Below are 13,587 nucleotides of genomic sequence, written 5' to 3' on the forward strand. Positions count from 1 at the left end.
TAACTCATAAGGAACTATAAATTTTACACAACACTGCCTCTGGAGCACGAGCGCCTTTAACGTGCCGCAGTGGACGGGAATAATGAGATAATTATTCAGCGTTGAATAAAACGTCTTCGAGAATCAATTGTTGGGATCTAGCTAGGAGTGGAAGTGATCCACTTGATGCCTATAACAATGCTTATTGTAATTGAATCATTGTTTTTATAATATTGTAAATATGGTACTCAGCTCCGACTGGTACATGAATGAAGGCTAGCAATAGCTAAACAGATTTGAATCCTAATTTCACAACCTTTACTACGTAGATTCAAATGTCCTTCTGGCGATATCCTGTTCATCACTGAAAGGGCTGTATTCAAAAACTTCGGACACACGTCACGAGCCCAGGTTCTTACCATAATCCATTTTCATTAGCCGGAATGTAGGCTGCTTTTAAGAGCCGTTCAATTTGAGCAATTTACGAAGTTTTCCTAATCTTAAAAGTTTTTGCTTGTTATCCATCGTAATAACTTAATCGATTGCTTTCACCCAAAATTGCCCATAAAACAACATCGTTCCCATGCCCAAAAGCACGCACTTACCGGGAGTTGAGTTTTGCTTCACCCACCGGTTTTCGGTGTCGTGACGACTCGTCCGGAGCCAACACTAAATAATAAAACCATAAAATTAGCCAAACATACACAAAACTCAATTCATCATAGTTTTGTACTACTTTCATCACACCCCAACATTAGTTGCGGGCTCCGGGCTCCACCTTATTCCACCAACTTTTTCCTTTCTCCTTTTGATAGCATAGCTCCGGGGGAACTTACAAGCTTGCTGTATGGTTGCTTCAATTTGCTCCGAACTGCCGGTTACCATCTTTCGTGGTGTGGACCAATAGACCAGCCGGCGTACACTGAAAGAAGGTTGATGGTGGAAATTACTACAATCGGGGTTAGAATTGACAGACTTGCACCAACGTTTTTCAACCGAAGTGATTTCATTATTGATATGAGAACAAGAATTGTATATTTTACCATTATGGCAAGGGTTTTGCGAGGTTGGTGCCTCTACTAATAAATCTACTATGAATCCGTTAAATATACTAGAAAAACGGTTATCTTGATTGTGTTGTAGCATGGTAAAATCGTTATGGTATTTAGAGATAATTATATTGTTTCTTTGCAAATATAACATAGATAACAGTTTTATTTAACTTTTTGTAGTTATATGACATAATATTAAATGAATATGAGCATGCACTGCAGTTGAAAGCTGGATGTGATTTTGTTCGATTAGGTTTCTGGACTCCTGAAATGTAAAAGCACTTTTCGAAGTATGGTTAGCGTCTGTCGAGGAAGTGACGAATCCATCCACAACTGAAAAAATCACAATTTCACTAAATGAGAGGCCATGTTTTTCTCTAAATATGCGAATGGATATTGCCTTACCATTTTTTATATATACATCTTTTTCATCAGCGAACCTTGTGTTGATAATAACTGCTATCTGCTCTGCTACGATCGAAGAGCGAACTGAACTTTATTTGCTGTAAAGAAATATCGTCAAATGTATTCTGAGCTGTGACTAATCAAATTGTTTTCCTTCATTATTCGTTCACATCAACAAACAAATGAGGATTGAAGCAAGTCCTACGAAATGTGTACTTACCAACAATCACTGTATGTATATTCTTCCCAGTCTGCGCTACTTATTGACATAGTTTTTAATGTTTTTTTAACACTTTTTAGATAGGAAAATTTAAAAAACTTTTCCCGCGTTGCAACATTTACGCAACCAGATGAAAAACAAAATGGAGGACAGTGTATAAACAAGAACGGTTGAGAAAACTCATTTCGATGTCGGTAATTTTTACATTGTAAATATTGCCAAATTAAGAATTTCATTATCTTGTGAACAATGAAGATAGTTGACTGAGCCATAAATTGTCAAAATGTGTATGAGGTTTTCAAAGACTTTGTGTTCTTAAATTTACCATAATATAATGACCTGAGAGATTGTTAAAATAACGAAATAATGATAATTTTAATTGATATTCTAGTAATTTCGACACTTTTTGACCATTGTTCATTTTACTACTCAGTGGTCGTTCATTTTACGATTGAACTTATTTCAGTGTAATATCTTCTTCCCTTTCCACTGTGGGCCAGAAATCAAAATTTTGTGACGAAAGTTCTATTTTTTAATTGTACGAACCATGTGAGATAAATTTCTAATTTTTGTCAGAATATTAGCGACAAAATGAGTACTTCCCTCATATCTATTACACGACGTAACAAAAAATAATCTTTTTGCGTGTCTCAATGACACAATTTCGGGCTACAGGTCATCAAATTTGCATAAACCACTGGTTTCATTGATTTTTACGTAAAATCTGAACTATGATTTATCAAAAATTTTAGTCATTTAATCCACCAAGCATGCGAAAAAGGACTTCATCTTTCATTTAAGATATAATTTGTTAAAAACTATACGATTAAACTTGAAATCAAATCGATTTTTATTAACATGCCTGCAGTCTCCATACAAAATTCTTCGTTCCTCATATATGACAAAAAAAAAATCAATAATTTTCTAGATGATCTACTTTTAAGCATCGAATATATTTTGAACTTTATTTACGGTCCTGGATCGACCGGGAATCGAACCCAGACACCTTCAGCATGGCTTTGCTTTGTAGCTGCAAGGTCGAACCACTCGGCTAAGGAAGGCCCCTTCAAAAATAAGTTGAGGAGTTCAAACATTTTCGTCGTAAATATCATCGGAGTTTGGATCTTTTTTTTTTTTGTTATTTCGGATAGTTTAAACAGCTACCTAAGATTGTCGAACCTTAGGCCTATATTCCTTGAAGCCTACGGAAGACCATGAACATCGAAACTTATTTGTATATTAACCTTTTAAAAATATATCCCGAGATGAATCTTGAATTTTTAGGTGATTATATTTCAAAGTCCAGTAGATCAATCGATTTTAAATAAATGCGATTAGTTAGCCTTACAATCCTTGGGTGAGACATCTCCCATGATCCCTCCCACTTTTCAGGTAACGAAAAAAAACGTGGACACGAGGGGTCCAAATTGGCATACATCAGATATCTCAACATCCAAATGAGTTGAAGGTTGATGTCTTCGGCAAAGTTATTCAGCAGATTAAAGGCTATCTGGCGGCGAAAAGCCTGGTTGAGAATTTTCCCGCTAGGTGACTCTAGTTACAATTTTGTTTTTCAATTGTTTGTATGTCAAGAACCTTATATGCTAGAAGGTTGTTATATTAAGCAAAGCTGTTCAGCACATCTAGGGCTATCTGGCGGTGAGGAGTCTGATTGGGAATTCATCCAATTCAAGTTTTTAATCTTCTCTAATTCAAGATCCTTATCAGCTAGAAGTAGGAGATAGGATAGGAGATAGGAGCCCAGATAGCCGTAGCGGTAAACGCGCAGCTATTCAGCAAGACCAAGCTGAGGGTCGTGGGCTCGAATCCCACCGGTCGAGGATCTTTTCGGGTTGGAAATTTTCTCGACCTCCCAGGGCATAGAGTATCTTCGTATCTGCCACACGATATACGTATGCAAAAATGGTCATTGGCATAGTAAGCTCTCAGTAAATAACTGTGGAAGTGCTCATAAGAACACAAGCTGAGAAGCAGGCTCTGTCCCAGTGGGGACGTAACGCCAGAAAGAAGAAGAAGATCAGCTAGAAGTATAATGTCTTCGGCAAAGATATTCAGCAGCTCAAGAGCTATGATTGGGAATTCATCCGCTAGGTGTCTCTCTCTACCTCTAGATCCTTATCAGCTAGAAGGTTGGTTTCTTTGGCAAAGATATCCAGCAGATTGAGGACTATCTGGAAGTGATAAATATTGGCACCAATGAATGGCCGATCAGAAATTATTACAATTCATTACTCAAACAGTTATGAAGTGCGCCACATGCATAAAAATACAAAATCAATGCAACTGCGCTTCAAGACACTATAAGAGAAGCCATGAGTACCAATTTTTAATATGGTTGTATAATTCAATATAAAGATCATGAATATATACTTGTAGATAAATAACTGTAGCGTCATCTATCGGATAATTCCTCCATTAGCTACGGTCATGTGTCCAATCAGGTTTTGAACAACCATTATAAATTCAATCGGCTCTTCAGGGTAGTCAGCTTTGGGCGATGGTACACTTCATAACTGTTTGAATCGTATTAGTAATAATTTCCATTCAGCCATACATTGGCGTCAATAGTTTTCATCTTCATGTAGCCCTCAATCTGCGGAATACCGTTACCGAAAACACCTTGAGGTAGAGAATATTAAAGAAATCTTTCTACTAGCGCTACCTAGCGGATAAATTTCCAATCAGACGCTCTACCGCCCGATAGTCCTTGATCTACTAAACAGCATTTCCGAAAGCATCTACCATCTAGCTGATATGGATCTTAAGATACATACTAAAGTGTCCATTTCCCGGCCATTTTGCTCGTCCCGGGATTGGGGACAAAAATCTAAACTTATCCCGGAAAATCCCTGGATCCCGGGATTTCTAAAATTTTCAATAAAACTAGTATTTTGGTTGAAATAAAAGTACAAATTTACCAATACAAAATTTTTCCAATGCAATAAAAAAAAATATAGTTACATTATAAGATAATATGTTATTATTCATGTATGACATGTATGAAGTAACTTAACAAAAAATCAAAACTTAGCTTGACTAATTACGGGTTTGCTAGGCATTTTTCAAATTCTCTCAAAAACTTATATATGGAAGTATGGTAAAACTTTTACTCACAATATTAAACCAATTTGCTTCGAACATTTCAAAAGTCATCAAAATTGTTGAAACTTTTAAATGAAGGGCCGATTACAGATCATTATTATTATTATAGAAGATCATGCAAAAAGTTATTTACTGAAAATTATTGACTGAAGTTTAGGTGTACTTTCAAATTTGCTTCCTCAGCCTAGGCTTATGATAATGGCTAATGTTGAAGAAAAAACATGGGAACTTTGCAACTAGACAAATAAAATCTGTGTTATTTTCTTGATAAATAGGTATCTCCATGAAAATAATTACTCCCTCATTCTTATTTTCAAGATGCTTTTCTATTTTATCAAATAAGGCTTGATAGTGAGGAAAAATGTAATTGTTTTCCATTGAAATTTAGTGGTTTTCATTGAATTCTACGTACATTTCGGGAATCCCGGGACAATTGAAAAATGTAGCTAGCGCCACCTAGCGAGAAAGTTCTCAATCAGTCCTTTCACCGCTAATAATTTTGTTTGCTTTGTGGCTGTGCGATTAGTGTTACCAATCATTTTTGCCGCATCGATCCAAGGAGTGTGGATTCGATTCCTGTTTCAATCCGGAAAAAAACTTTTCGTGAGGGACGCTTCCCGACTATGCCACTGGGCGTTGCATGCTAGTCCGTTGTTTGGTGTGGTGCTTCCTTCAAAGGAACGATATGCCACTGGAAGCATTAATATGTTGGCGTCTTTTTTTTTTTAACTTTGCCAAAGACATCAACCTTCTAGCTCATTTGAATGTTGAGATATCTATTTGAGGCCGATTTGGACCCTACGTGTCCACGTATTTTTTTTTTGTAACCTGGAAAAGATGAAGAGATCAAGAAGGATGTCTCTCCCAAGGATTGTAAGACCAACTGACCACATTATCTCGAATTAATTGATATACTGGTCTCCGAATTGTGGCCAATGAAAATTTCAAGCTTTCAAGGGTAAAATTAATTTCTTTCATATAGACACCAGAACGTTAACACTTTTTTTACGAACTTAACTCAATATCTTTTCCTATCCGTTAAAAAAAAACATACCTGTGGTGATTGAAAGGATGCAGAGGTATTAACGGTCACTAGTAGTACCAATCACTACACACTTACATTTCCTCTCTATCCTAACTGACTGTGAGGACTTTTGTTGATCAACAAGTACTCAATGTTAAAACGTACACTTAGAAGGTAAGTAAAAATTAAGCCCGGGTGAAATATAGGTATAGATTTTTGAACCTACTACAAATAACTCTACGCAAACCACGGATATTCGTCCAATATTAATTGTATCGATTTAAACAGGTGTTTGTTTAATAATCTTAGATCAATTTGCTAAAATTACAGTAGAATAGCATATAAATAGTTAAAAACATTTGAAACTTGCTAGGAATCATTCTTTTTTATGTATATATTCATATATTATACATATCGTAAACCGGGGTAACTTTTAAAGTTTTTTCGAAGAGAACTGCATGCTGTTTCAAACAATTATAATTTATTCTTTTAAAATTAGTACTTGCACCTAAACTATCGACTGCAGTTGATAGATTGCCAAACGATTTATTCTGAATGGATATATAATTTTTCATATAATCGAAAGTCGGTTTTCTGTTTTGGGGTTACTTTGATAATGGAGTATAAATCGAACAAAATTGAATGAATAACGAAACATTTATAGAGCATTGCATACCTCTAAGCGTTTAACGCTGTATGGAAATTTCTGACTGAGATTACAAAAATGGCCCCAGTTTTCAAAAATGGTTTTCGCTAAGAGATTTGAGACCGAGTTCATGTTCTACTACAACTATGTATTTGTTTATTTTCAACTAAACAGATATTGCCAAAGATTTCGAACATGGAGCGGTTCCATTTGAATTCGAATGTCGGTTTTCTTTTGTATTTTTTGATTTGGCTGAAATTTGGCATATGCTTTCTTTATACCCAAAAATGCCTATTTGCATCATCGGTTCGCCATTTTTACCCTAGCGTTACTTTTAAGAAGGGCCTAAGAAAAAAAGCCACTGTAAAAAAAATGTTGTAATTTTTTATATATAAAAAATAAAGCTTAAAAATCAATTTTCTCATAAATCGTATTTTTGATTTTTTTTTTATTTTTTTATATGTTAAAGTAGACAAAAAATGAAGTCTTTTTCACAGTGGGTCAAGATGGAGAAATCATGGACAAAAAAGTTATGATTTTTTGAAAAAAGGTGAAGTTTTGAAAATGGTCATAATAAACTTTTTAAATATTTTTAAACTCGATTTTATGAAAGTACGCAAAATTTACAACAAAAAAGGTGTACGGAAAAATCAGGCTAACTTTTACTGTTTTAAAGATACAGCGATTTTAATACAAAATAATGATATAATTTTCAATTTTCGGTCATTATAATACAGTACTGACCCGATTTTGTCAGCCCCCGATTTTGTCTGCCCCAGATTTTGTCTACCCCCGATTTTGTCAGCTTTTTGACCCGATTTTGTCAGCCTATTTTAAATTTGGAAAAAAATTGTTATCGTCATGTTTTGCCACGTTTACATTAAAATTGATGATGATGATTGATGTTACGCACGCATGGGCGGCCACCTCTGACGGCAATGACAATGCCTTTTATTAAGTGTTAAAAATCGATATTACCAATATAAGGGAGGGGGAGCCCCTGATAAAAAAAACCGGCTACGCCCATGTCCATCGCCCTCCTAAAAGTCCATGTAACCATGTAGCACGTCAAAATTTGAAAAACAGGAACAAAATAAAATGACCCGATTTTGTCAGGTTCCCCATTTTGTCAGCATCGAGGGGCTGACAAAATCGGGTCCTTACTGTATAACTTAGAAACGGTTTGTCCGATCAGTTTGGTGTCTTCCGCAAAGTTTTAGGTTATTGTTGAGACTAGCTGGAAATAAAATATACACTGTAAAAAAAATGTTGTAATTTTTTATATATCGAAAATAAAGCTTAAAAATCAATTTTCTCAAAAATCGTATTTTTGATTATTTTTATTTTTTTATATGTTGAAGAAGACAAAAAATGAAGTCTTTTTCACAGTGGCTCAAGATGGAGAAATCATGGACAAAAAAGTTATGATTGAAAAAAAAAGGTGAATTTGTTGAAAATGGTCATAATAAACTTTTCAAATGTTTCGGTAGCAATTAGCAAAATTTTCTCATATACCTTTTTTGTTGAAAATTTTGCGTACTTTCATAAAATTGGGTCGAAAAGCATTCAAAAAGTTTATTTAGACCATATCAGTCTTCAAAAAATCCCACTCCAAGAGCTGCTAAGATCGAAAACCATCAGAGCAAGATTAATTCCGCGCGCACCTTTTGTTCAAATCCAGGCATGCAATGAATCATGCCACGTGTATGAGAGGATTGAATCCCAGGATTCAATCCTTGATCGATTGTTTGCCGGGTAAATGAATCGAGTAAGCATTGATATTTCATTCAATGTCGGATGAAAACTTTTGTCTGACAGGACTCATTTGGAATGTACCTATCTGAAAGATTTTATGATGCACGGCTGCTTCCAGTGAACAGTTTTTGGAAAATAGCAACAATTTTTGGTAGTATTCTGACGTGAATGACTCATCATGTAGACGGGACTCCGAGCTCTTGAACTGAAAATATGAATCACAAGCAAATGATTGAATGTCCGTTGAAACAATTCTGGATTCAACGAAACTCCGGCGTTCGAATTTTTGTCTAAATTAATTTCTCCTTGAGTGAAAATAACCACAAGTAGTTCCAATTTGCAGTGGTATGATATCATTTCTATTCTATTTTTATTTGCTGAATTTCATCGCCTTACATATTACTTTGTCTCTTGTTCGGTAGTCAGGTTTTATTTGTCCCAATCCCCTACGAAACGTCAAGTATTCCATACGAAGAGCATTTTACCTTCAATCGATTGACTATGAGCATAATGACGAAGATTCAATCGTGGGATTGAATCCTTGCATAAATCCCGCACGCTGAGATTGGATAAATCAGGATTCAAAACGATCCCGCTCATTGAGATGATTTCAAAGCATGCTTGTTTAAATCTGGGAGCAAAAGGATGCTCTCAGAAGACTGGACCATATTGAAAAATCGACCTTTTTTTAAAAAATCATAACTTTTTTGTCCATGATTTCTCCATCTTGACCCACTGTGAAAAAGACTTCATTTTTTGTCTACTTTAACATATAAAAAAATAAAAAAAATCAAAAATACGATTTTTGAGAAAATTGATTTTTAAGCTTTATTTTTTATATATAAAAAATTACAACATTTTTTTTACAGTGTTTTTTTTCCAGATAGTCCCAACAATAACCTAAAACTTTGCGGAAGACTCCAAACTGATCGGACAAACCGTTTCTAAGTTATATTATAATGACCGAAAATTGAAAATTATATCATAACTTTGTATTTGAATCGCTGTATCTTTAAAACGGTAAAAGTTAGCCTGACTTTTCCGTACACCTTTTTTGTTGTAAATTTTGCGTACTTTCATAAAATCGAGTTTAAAAATATTTAAAAAGTTTATTATGACCATTTTCAAAAATTCACCTTTTTTCAAAAAATCATAACTTTTTTGTCCATGATTTCTCCATCTTGACCCACTGTGAAAAAGACTTCATTTTTTGTCTACTTTAACATATCAAAAAAAAAAAAAATAAATAAAAATACGATTTTTGAGAAAATTGAAATTTAAGCTTTATTTTCAATATATAAAAAATTACAACATTTTTTTTTTTTCAGATAGTCCCAACAATAACCTAAAACATTGCGGAAGACACCAAACTGATCGGACAAACCGTTTCTATGTTGTAATTTTTTGAAAATTATTAAGGATTTTTTTTCTTAGGCCCTTTCAAAAGTAAGGCTAGAGTCAAAATGGCGAGCCGATGATGCAAAAAGGCATTTGTGCAAAATTTCATCCAAATCAAAAAATATAAAAATGAAATTTGGGAAAAAAGTCGTCATTTTCTGTGGAACCGCTCCATGGTGAAACTTGAAAGAATTGCAAATCAAATAAAGAAGGGTACATATCAGATGACCAATTCATATACCGTAAATTCAGGTGAAATTGATCACTGTGTCACTCGATTTTATTTCTTCCAAATGGAGCACAAATATCAATGTAACCTGCAGTGAATGAACGTTGCTTGTCGGAAGTATGTCCAAATTGTGTGTTGTGAAGTTTTTTGCGTTCAAAACTGTTCATTCCTATTAAAATAATGTAAAAATTCAGAATCTTATACAGTGCAGTGTTGACAAACATCAATAAACTTCTAGTTCTAGACAAGGATTTGGACATGGTATAAGCCTGAAAGTTTGTGAGGATACTTAAGATATATCCCCAAACTATATTTCATAACCAAAACTCGTACCAATTCGTTGATTTGGTAGAAATAATTTAATTTCTGGTATATATCAGGAAATTCCTTAGGAAATTGCATACATTTAGGCGTTTTATCCGTTATTCTTGAAATTTAAACATTCATTATTTCTATAAATATTGTATTGTTAAGAATTTGGAAAGCATATTCGGATTCAGGGAGCTCAAATTTATTACGTAAAGTTGTTTTGAAACTAACAATAAAGGCATTGATAAGTGATCAATTTCACCCCGAAATGAGATCTCCCGATTTTTTATTTTAGACATATTTCTTAGCACTAAAATAACAGATGTTAGAAAATTTCGATGCTGAAATTTGATTCAATGAGGCTCACCTTCATACTTGTTTTCCTGCATTCGGTTGTTTGGCATTGTCAACATTATAGAAATCAGACAAGAAAAACCGTGAAAAGTGATCAATTACACCCAAAATTACGGTACTACTTTGAAATGGATGAAGTTATCACAATTATGAGTGCCAAGCACTTTTTGGGAAAATGGGCTGTTTGGGCAGGTGGTAGGTAATTTGGCATAAAGTCGTTTGGCATAAAGCCGTTGGGCATAAAGTCGTTTGGCATAATGGTCATTTGGCATAAAGTCGTTTGGCATAACGGTCGTTTGGCATAATGGTCGTTTGGCATAATAGTCGTTTGGCATAATGAGTCTGAAACCAAAAATTTCTTAAGATAAGATTCGTTTTTACGTTTCTATTGAATCTTTCTGATGACATCAGGCTTATTGTGGAGTCAATACCGTGATGAATCAAAATCCGGACGGTACCAATATGCGGACACTCCGATATTATTCACTGATTTACATGTGAATTTGAATAATAATGTGGGTTTAGTTATTCACATCTGAGTTTTGTAACATTGCTCGTCATATTACAATGAATTCTAATCTAGTAACCATTGACAGAAAATTAATATATATAAAAACATAATGGTAATCCCAGTCTGACACCGTCTTTTCATAGTGCAGTGTTTGTGGCTCAAGCTTGCCAGAAAATGAAGGGCAACATTGTGTTACGATTATTAATTGAAAAGTATATTGTTTGTGAATTGTTGCGAACATTAGTATGTAAATCTATTTAGTAAACAATTTAAACATATCAAAGTGTAGAAAAGAAGTGAACAATGGTATTTATCGAGCGATTCGTGAGTGTCCGGTTTGGTGAAACATGTTTTTAAATCCGGACGCTAAGCATTCGTGCTATATTTTGCTTAAAAAATAGCTACTCGGGAAGAAAAATACAGAGAAATCACGAAGAAAAGTTAGAAAAAGAATGTACCTATTTGGCAGGAAATAAAATAATTTGCTGAATAATTGCCCCTATGGCAATGATTATTGCAGGTAAGCTGCGTATACCTACAACCAAGATAGGTAAATAACCGAAACATGAAACATTCTTCAAAAATCATAAATGCAATCACTAACACGTCTATCCATGTAATAAACTTCAAGAGATGTAGTATTGTGACCGAATTTGAGTGCATTCATTTTAATTCAATGTAAGTTTAGCTAGCTAAAGTACAAGTGTCCGGAATTTGATTAAAAAGTGTCCGGCTTTTTGATTCATGTGTCCAGATTTCAAAACAAGACTTGTGTTATTAATATCGTTATTTTAGTAATAAATTCTTGATTTTAACAAGAATACTAGTCGTTTTCATTGAAAATAATGTCTAAACGATTCCTAACATGGGGGTACAATAATAGAATCGAACGGAAATGAATTGAAATTAGTACTAGAACATTTGACACTGCTTAAGCGTCCGGGTATTGATTCATCACGGTAATTGACAATAGTTGATAAAAAATGTCACTTTATTCTACAAACATATGCTCCTGAATAAACTAGAGGAACGTTATTGTCAATAATATTTTATAATTTATGCAGAAATTAATCTTCTTTCAAACATATATTCTTCTTTTGAGTTCCGCTATTGGAATAATTTTTTGCACCGAAGATTTTGATATATTGAGCACTAATGTACCCTTCTTTCAAACATTGGATTTTTTTAAAATATGATATCCGAATATCCCGCTTCAACAAAAAGTCCACTTCCCCGAAAAGATTGTGGCACTCATACTTGTCGTAACTTTAAACATTTCAGGGTGGTGAACGAACTGGCCATCTGATAGCACCCTTCTTTATTTAATTGGCGGTTCTTCCGAGTTTTACTGTCCTCAATATTTTTGCCAACATGTGTATAGCCAAGAACGACAGAATACCTGCTTCTTTTGATTGCTTATGCGTTCTTCCTCGTTCACCTTCCAGCCACTAAAGATTACTATTGCACCTATTTAAACTGCATCACTTTTCGGGGAACGAGTCATTCTAGGAACTGGCATTCGGGGAACCGACATTCAGATAAACGACATTCGGAGAAAAGTAGGACAACAGCTATGCTTCTGAACGCAATTTTTGATGTCTTTTCGTTTTATTATGCCGCAATAGTTTTTGGCGTCCAATCTTCTATTGATTTAATCATAAATTTTGCCTTCTTCTAAAAATAGGCTGTTCTTTATATTTATACTGATTTAAATTTTATTATTTAGTCAAACTAAATGTTCACCATTCACCAATTCTTGCAAGATGTGCTGTTAGAATAATAATTACTTTAGAACCTGTAAATATTCAACATATTTTTTTGCAAACACAAGATCTCCTTTCAAGATATGCTGGAAAAATATTATTTCAATCACAATTTTTCCCTCCTTTCGATAATAGACAGTGTTTTCGATGTACACTTTCAAAATTAAAATTTATATTGAATCGTTTAAAATTTTTGCCACATGTATTTTCTTTCAAAAATGTGTTGTTCATTTGAGTTATGTTGTGAGAAGATATTTAGTGTTAGAGCCTTAAACATTTTGAACGAAAAATAATCTGCTCTCGTTTATAGGCTATTTTTACATTATGCTGCAATAATAGATCTTTGAATAAGAGCATTTAATATTTTGCTAATAAAGTTTTCCTTCTTCTAGCAAGTAATGTTCATCAAGTGTTACGTACAAACTGGGACAGAGCTTGATCTGCAGCAAAATATGTGCTTTTCCTTTATTAATAACTGCGAACTTTCTTTGCCAATTTACTATTTTCAAATATTTATATCGCAACAACTCAACGATACTTTATGTTCTGGGATATGGAGAAAATTATTATTCCGAAAAGATCTTCCACCAGACCCGTCACGAGTTTTATTTAGTTGTGCTCTCTAATGTCACTACAATTTTTGACATTCATAGCTTGGATTATCTCTGAACGATCACCACGCTTACTGAGAAACTACGAAACAATTTTGCTATGGGCTCAGTGGAGTTGATCTCGGTAAAAGCTTCGAAAATGCCGATATTCATTCTAACTCAATCATTATGCCAAACGGCCATTATGCCAAACGACCATTATGCCAAA

At 34.2% G+C, this 13,587-nt stretch overlaps 1 long non-coding RNA gene across 1 annotated transcript; it reads right to left on the reverse strand.

Annotated features, from left to right (window-relative positions):
* Positions 1-908: 908 nt before the first annotated feature.
* Positions 909-2,035, reverse strand: LOC110678912. The gene is made up of 3 exons (XR_002502040.1): positions 1,657-2,035; positions 1,437-1,534; positions 909-1,364 (listed from the first exon to the last, which is right to left on the reverse strand). It is a non-coding gene; the product is annotated as an uncharacterized LOC110678912 (long non-coding RNA).
* Positions 2,036-13,587: the final 11,552 nt, after the last annotated feature.

The sequence above is a fragment of the Aedes aegypti genome, chromosome 3 (genome assembly GCF_002204515.2).
Source record: "Aedes aegypti strain LVP_AGWG chromosome 3, AaegL5.0 Primary Assembly, whole genome shotgun sequence".
Lineage (NCBI taxonomy): Eukaryota > Metazoa > Arthropoda > Insecta > Diptera > Culicidae > Aedes > Aedes aegypti.